The following is a 7,978-nucleotide window of genomic DNA, read 5'->3' on the forward strand; positions in this document are numbered from 1 at the left end:
GAGACCAGCCTGGCCAACATGGTGAAACCCTGTCTTTACTAAAAATACAAAAATTAACTGGGCGTGGTGGCACGGGCCTATAATCCCAGCTACTCGGGAGGCTGAGGCAGGAGAATCACTTGAACCCAGCAGGCAGAGGTTGCAGTGAGCCAAGATCATGCCACTGCGCTCTAGCCTAGGTGACAGAGTGAGACTCCATCTCAAAACAAACAAATAAAAAATTATGAGATTTTCTTTTTTTGTAATTTTTTTAAAGCTTAGCAGCTATTATTAGTGTTAGTGTATTTTATATGTGACGCAAGACAGTTCTTCTTTCAGTGAGGCCCAGGGAAGCCACAAGTTTGGATACTGCTCATTTAATTTTTATGGATTAACAAGGTATTAATTCCTGTATCAATTTTGCTGATATTTCTTCTGCTTGATGCAGGAACACTTGATAAGTTAGTTAAGGTAGATCGGTCCATACATTTATAGGTTCTTTCATTCCCATGTCCTAGGCAAGTCTGAGCAGGACCTGGAAAGCTGGTTAAAAGCCCAGTGAGCACAGTGAGCTTAATTGTAAATTAAATGGATATTTAATACATTGAGAAGGTCCTCAAGCCTTTCAATCTTTCATTTTCATCCATGCTTGCTATTTGAATCTGATGGGCTTGAAATTGACGTTGTTCTTCTAAAAATGTTGGTTGGTTATTGCTGCCTTTAGCAAGCTTGGTTTTCAGTGTGGATTTCTGCAGATAATTTTTACACCTAAAGTTACAAGGTCATTAAGTGAAGGCAGTCAGGAAGGAAAGAGTACCCTGAGCCACGAGGTCTGTTATTGAGCATGGGGTGGACCAGAGAATGAATGGGCATGAGCATGGAGGTGGTTCAGTCAGTGTGGGAAAGCCACCTGCTTGTCAGCTTTCTACTGTGTTGTCCAGCAGAACACATTGAAGCTTGGGGCCTGCAACTGGTGTGGAGGTGATTGCATTTAGGAGGCTGATGTAGATTTTTTCCCTCTTAAGCGTGTGCTAACTGCTTTTTGGCAAAGTCTTCATCTGAGACATACACAGCTTGATCTGTGGCAGATCTGTGAGGATTTTAATATCGAGAGGGTTCTGTTATTTGAGTTAGGCATAGCTAGGCTACCAAGGCATTGCTTTTCAGTCCAAACATTTGGTCATTTCAATTTATTGTTAGTGAGGCTTTTGTGATATGTTAGAACATGAAGTTTGGGATTTTGTCTGTTTTTTTGCATGTATGAAAGTTTATACTGTTGTTTATATTGCTGGTTAGTATGTGCCTTTGTTTACCTGTTGTGAGTAAGAAACTTCCTCAGATCAAATTATAGTGAAGTCACTTGGTTCTGTTTCTCTGACTCTTAAGAGGATGAGATCACTTTATACGCAAATTCAGTGTTTGGTAAAGGGCCTACCATGCTGAGCATTTATAGCCTAGATGAAGTCCTGGTCCAATCTCCAAGTTAAATTTTTAAGAACATGCTATTCTCAATGTTCAGGAATTCAACCCTGGAAGCCTTCTCTAAATCTTAATGAGATTTTTATGAGAATTCATTTGGTGAAAATAACAATCAGGGAATCCAGCTATTAAGTTTGAGGAGGGTCATGCCTCTTAGTGGTTAGAGAGGCAAGCTGTAGCCTCCCTTCTCAGAGAAGGGAATTGAGGAAGAGATTTCTGGTGGCCCTTGCAATCCTCGCCTCACTTTCCAGGCTCCCTAGTAAGACTGGAAGGAGTCCCTGAGTAAACAGCATTTTGTGAGTTTGAGGGACTAGGTAAAAACATACATGAACATACAATGGTTTTGCTTTGATAACTGTTTTAAATATCCTATTGGTTGTTGAAACTTGTGTGACAGTGAAGCCTTTTGTCTTTATTTTTCAATCGGAAAATCTTTCTTCCTCACTTGAAAAGATTGAGTCTGGGATCAATCCCTGACCCTGCTTCCTTCCTAAATCTTTTAGTGTATAAATATACAGCTGGGCATAGGGCAATCTCAGGGATGGGATTGTACTCATAGAGCTATGCTTGACACCTAGGACTTTCAGTGGCTTATATATTTTTGATGACAACTTTTCATTTTATTCTCATTTATTCCATTTCTGTTTCAGTGTCCTGGGTCATGAAACTTAATCCACAACAGGCTCCCTTATATGTGAGTAAATCATGAGATTTCTTTTCATTTTGTATTTATCTGTTCTGTTTACTTGTTATAATAAGCCACACTCTCACGTGTTAGATTCTCAAGGAAAATTTTAACCATATATGCATGAATATATTTGTGTAAGACTTCAGAAATTGAGTTTGATTTAGTAAATACTAAATGGCTAATCTGTGCATGGAACTGAAAACAAATAATACCTGTAAGACTTGAGAGTTAATTTAGTCAGGGCGATAGTATACACATATGAAACAAATTGTCCTGCAAAACAATACTGTAGCTTCTTATTTTTTACCTGCAGTGCATTCCTGTAAAAGCAATGTAGAGATCCTCCTATTGCCACTGTGATTTACCTTTTGTTGCAACTAGATGGCACTATGTCGTTGGCAAGAGTACTGTTTTCTTTAGACTCTGGGTGAAAGCTGATATATCATCTCCCTAAAGTGAGGGACTTTGAAGATAAAATTGATGAATGATTGAATCAAGGCTGGAAAAGGTAGACTGTAGGTGACTATTCTTTATTATGGTAAGAGTGAATTAGTTGAATTTGGGTGATGAAAAGTGCCCGTTTGATGAGAAGCCAGCTTCGGGTTGTGGATGGTTAGGGCTATGAGAGGCCAGTAGTTGCTGGGTTGCTATGCTCTGGAGAGGGTGAGTAAATATATTTGTAATAGGACTTGATACTGGCCTTGAAGAATATGGATCATTTAGTTGGACACAACGTCCCCAGAATTAGTTGAAGACAAAAGGTAAATGGTCAGGAATGGGAGGCAGTGAACATAGTGTTGGATGAATAGTGGGGGGATGGTCAGTGGAAACTCTGGCCCCCCCAAGTTTGTGTCAGGTAATGATGGGAGATATGCCTGAAAAGATGGATAAAGCTCAATTGTGAAGGAAGACAAAGGTGTGAGGGTTTTGTTTTGTGACCACCTAGGAGCCATTGATGGTGTTTAAGGATGCTTTTCCTTTTATGCATTTATACATAAATACATAAATATACTTAACCATGCTATATTAATAATAGTCATTTACCTTTCCAACATAAAATGTTCATATAACTTCTGCATGGCTGATTTTTATGTTAAATGTAACATGTAAAGAAATATATGTGTTTTTAGAAGATGTCTTATGTGCTCATTTTCTTTCTAGACTACTTAGAGATAATTTATGTTTACCAGTGGGTTTGCATGTGAACTGAGTACCTTGGATTATTATTATTATTATTATTATTTTATTTTTTTTGAGGAAATGGGTCTCGCGCTGTCATCCTCGTTGGAGTGCAGTGGAGCAATCACAGCTCGCTGCAGTGATCATAGCTCGCTGCAGCCTTGAAGTCCTGGGCTCAAGCAGTCCTGCTTTAGCCTCCCGAGTAACTGGGAGTACAGGTGCATGCCACCACAACGAGCTAAATTCTCCCTTTAAAAGTGTGTGATTCTTTGATCTTTTGTGTGTATACAGTTTTGCAGTCGCCATTGTCTGACCAGAACATTTTCATCACCCCCCGAAAAAAGTGCCATACCCATTAACAGTCACTCACCGTTCCTTGCTCCTCTCAGCCTGTGGCAACCACTTATATACTTCCTGTCTTTATTGACATACCTATTCTGGAAAGTTTATATATATATATAAAGTTCATGTATATATAAAATCATGCAATACATGGCCTTTTGTGACTGGCTTCTTTAATTTAGCATAATGTTTTCAAGATTCACCCATGTTAGAGCATGGATCAGTACCTTGTTCTTTTTATTAATGAATGACAGTTCAATGCCTGGATATATCACATTTTACTTATCCATTCACCAGTTGATGGGCAATTGAGTTGTTTCCACTTTTGGTCTATTATACATAATGCTGCTGTGAACAGCAAGTTCTGGTGAAGACACATGTTTTCATTTCTCTTGGGCATATACCTAAGAGTGGAATTGCTTGGGTGTATGATAACTGTGTTTAACATTTTGAGAAATTGGAAAACTGTTTTCCACAGTGGCTGCACCATTTTACATTCCTACCAGCAGTGTATAAGGACTTCAGTGTTTCTATGTGCTTGCCAACACAAGTTTTCTGACTTTCTGATGTATAGGCACCCTAATGGGCGTGAGGTGATACCTCACTGTGGTTTTGATTGCATTTCCCAATGGTGAATGATTTTGAGCATCTTTTTATGTGCTTATTGGCCATTTTTCTGTATCTTTGGAGAAATGCCTATTCAGATCCTTTGCCCATTTTTAAATTGGGTTGCCTTATTGAATTGTAAGGGTTCTTTGTATATTCTGACTACAGGTCCCTTATCAGATAGATACATGATTTGCAAAAATTATCTCTCATTCTGTGGGTTGTCATTTCACTTTCTTGATGGTATCATTTCAAGCAAAAAATTTCAGTTTTGATATTGTTCTGTTGTTGCTTGGTTTTTTTTTTTGTTTGTTTGTTTGTTTGCATATCTTAAGAAGAATTCTTTGCCTAACCCAAAGTCACAGAGATTTACTCCTAGGTTTTCATCTAGGAATTTTATAGGTTTAGCTCTTACATTGAGGTATGTAATGTGAGAGTTCAGTTTTGTATATTTTGTAAGGGAAGAGTCCAACTTTTTTCTTTTGCATGTGGATCTGTAGTTGTTCCAGCACTGTTTGTTGAAAAGACTATTCTTTCCCCCATTGAATTGTCTTGGGCATCCTTGTTGAAATTGATCATAAATGTGAGGAATTTTTTCTGGACTCTGAATTCAATTCCTTTCATTTAGGTTGTCTTTGATTTCTTTCAACAGTGTTTTGTAGTTTTCACTGTATAAACTTAGTACTTTCTTGAAATTTGTTGCTTGTGATTTTATTCATTTTGATATGATTGTTAGTTTTGTTATATTGTTCAGTTTTTGATTGTTCATTGATTATATATAGAAATACTATTGATTTTTGCATACTGATATCTGAAATTATAGCCTTGTTTCACAGGTCAATTATAAACTACAATCTGGCTTGTTTGTTTGGCAACGGCTCTTAAGTGGATGCCTTAGGATTTTCTATGTACAGGATGAAGTAATCGGAGATCGTTTTCTTCCCTTCCAATCTGGATGCCTTTTATTTCTTTTTCTTGCCTAATTGCCCTGGGAATAATCTCTGGTACAATGTTGAATAGCAGTGGTGAGCGCAAACATCCTTGTCTTGTTACTGATCTTAAAGAGAAAGCATCCAAGTTTTCACCATTAAGTGTGATGTTGTTAGGTGTGGGTTTTTCACAGGTACCTTTTGTTAGATGAGGACATTCCCTTCTATTCCTACTTTGAATGTTTTTATGATGAAAACATGTTGGATTTTGTCAGGTGATCTTTCTGTGTTGAGATGGCCATGTGGGTTTTTTTGTTTGTTTGTTTCATTAGTGTGATATATTATATTGACTGAATTAAATAGTTTTTATTTATTTAAAGAGATTGGGGCCTTGATCTGTCACCCAGGCTGGAGTGCAGTGACATGATCATAGCTCACAGCATCGTGGAACTCCTGGGCTTAAGGGATCATCCCACCTCAGCCTCCTGAGCAGCCAGGACTACAGGTGTGCACCACCATGCCTGGCTATTTATTTATGTATTTATTGAGACAGGGTATTCCATGATTCCCTGTAGCTGTGATCTACTAGGCTCAAGTGATCTTCCTACCTCAGCCTCCTGAGTAGCTGGAACCACAGGCATGTGCACCCATGCCCAGCTATTTCCTTTCCTTTTTTGTAGAGATGAGATCTCACTATGCTGCCCAGGCTGGGCTCAAGTGATCCTTCCTCCTTGGCCTCCCAAAGTGCTGGGATTACAGTATGAGCCATCGTGCCCGGCCTAGTTTTCTTTTTAGAGATAAGTTCTTGCTGTGTTGCCAGGCTACCTTGGTTGAATTTTTAATGTTAAGCCAACCTGGCATTCCTGAGATAAGTATCATTTGATCCTGCTGCACAATCTTTTTTATATGTTGTTGGATTTGTTTTGAAAGTATTTTGAGGACTTTTGTGTCTATACATAGAGATGTGTTCTATAGTTTTCCTGTGATGTCTTTGTCTGGTTTTGGTTATTAAAGGTTTTTAATTAGGGAACTGTTGTAAATAAGTAGTTGTGTTATGCGGAAGGATGGCTCCCCCAAATTTATTCACTTCTTAGTCCCTAGAACCTGTGACTATTTACCTTACATGGCAAAAGGAACTTTTCATACTTGATTAAATTAAAGATCTTAAGATGGGAGGTTATTCTGAAATATCTGAGTGTCCCAGTGTAATTACAGGGGTTCTCATGAGTGAGAGAGGGAGTATCAGGAGAGTCAGTGGTCAGAGTCAGAGATTTGAGGATGCTACACTGCTGGCTTAGAACATGGAGGAAGGAGGCCATGAGCCACGGAATGCAGCTCTAGAAGCTGGAAATAGCAAAAGAACACTTTCTCCACGCAGAGACTCTAGGAGGAACACAGCCCTGCTGGCACCTTGATTTTTAAACAAGTGAAAGTCATTTCAGACTTCTGACTTGCAGAAATGATAATATGATAGTAAGTTTGTGTTGTCTTAAGCCACTGAGTTTGTAATAATTTGTTGTAACAGCAATGGGAAACTCATAGAATAGTAGTTTGGGAAAATTAGTGATAAAGGATAATTGGGAAGGAGAAGATAAGTGCAGTAGATCAGTTTGAGTTCTCTGTATGTTTTACTGTCAGTGTTTTGTAACATTTTAGTTTTTCCTAAAACCAAAGGATTGATTGACCTTCAAAAGGCAGCTCCTTTTTGATGTCAGTCTGTAACCTTTCATCAAATCAGTATTTTCCTCAAATAGGGTTGACAAGAAGACATTCTAAATTATCTGCTAATAAGTTGTTTTGACTTCGGATATTGAAATTGCAGGACCATCTCCCACCCATCTCTGTTTTCTCACTTTTTTTGTATGTTTTATAATAAGTCTTACATTGAAGTGTATGTGTCTGTCTGTCCCTCCTTCCCCCACCCCCCCGTCCTTCCCCACTGTGTGTGTGTGTGTCTGTGTGTATGTGTGTGTATGTGTAATTACAAAGAAGTTGTAAAGGCCTTTTAAAGTAGTTATGATGTGGTTTCCCCTCCTTTTTAAAAATAAAATATGTTAAGCATAAGTAGTGACATCTTAGAGGGCAGGTAGGTGGAGACTGACTTTCTACTTTATCTTTGAATCGTTTAAATGTTTACAGTGAGCATATTATTTGTATGATACATAGTAATTTTTGATGAAAACATTTTGAAGGCTGAAAAGAATGTCCTGTCTTTTGAAATAAACCCATCTTGGTGCTAATTAACTCTGGAGGCCAGCCAAGGCTTTGTAATAAAATATTGCATTCAAAACACCTATGAAAGTGGCTAGTTGAAGAATATAATTTGCTTTGAAACATATCTTGAAATGGGAGTATATTTCTAATAATGAAAGGTGTTGTTTTAGTAATAAATGAAAATAAAATATCCCATTATTATCCCTTCATAGAAAACAAATACAACCCTAAATGACATTTTAATTAACCAGTGATTTTCCTCTAAAGCTGAGATTTTTTTTAAGACCTAGGTAGGATTGGCAAATCGTGTACAGAAATCTGGACATCATTTGAAGATAATTGTTGGGGTGAGATGGGGGCATAGAGTACTGTTTTATTGTGCTCATTTTTATTAATGAAACTGTGAATTTAGACCAAGCAGTGTTTTGGAACAGGATTTTTAGTGGGTTGTGTATACTATTTTTGTAAAAGGGTTTGATGCAGAATCTTTCATAAAATGAAATCTTTTTTCAGCATGTCTGTTATTTACTTTTAGAATTCACAGCAAGGGTTCTTGTTTGAA

Source organism: Macaca fascicularis, chromosome 7 (genome assembly GCF_037993035.2).
Source record: "Macaca fascicularis isolate 582-1 chromosome 7, T2T-MFA8v1.1".
In the NCBI taxonomy this organism is placed as follows: Eukaryota; Metazoa; Chordata; class Mammalia; order Primates; family Cercopithecidae; genus Macaca; species Macaca fascicularis.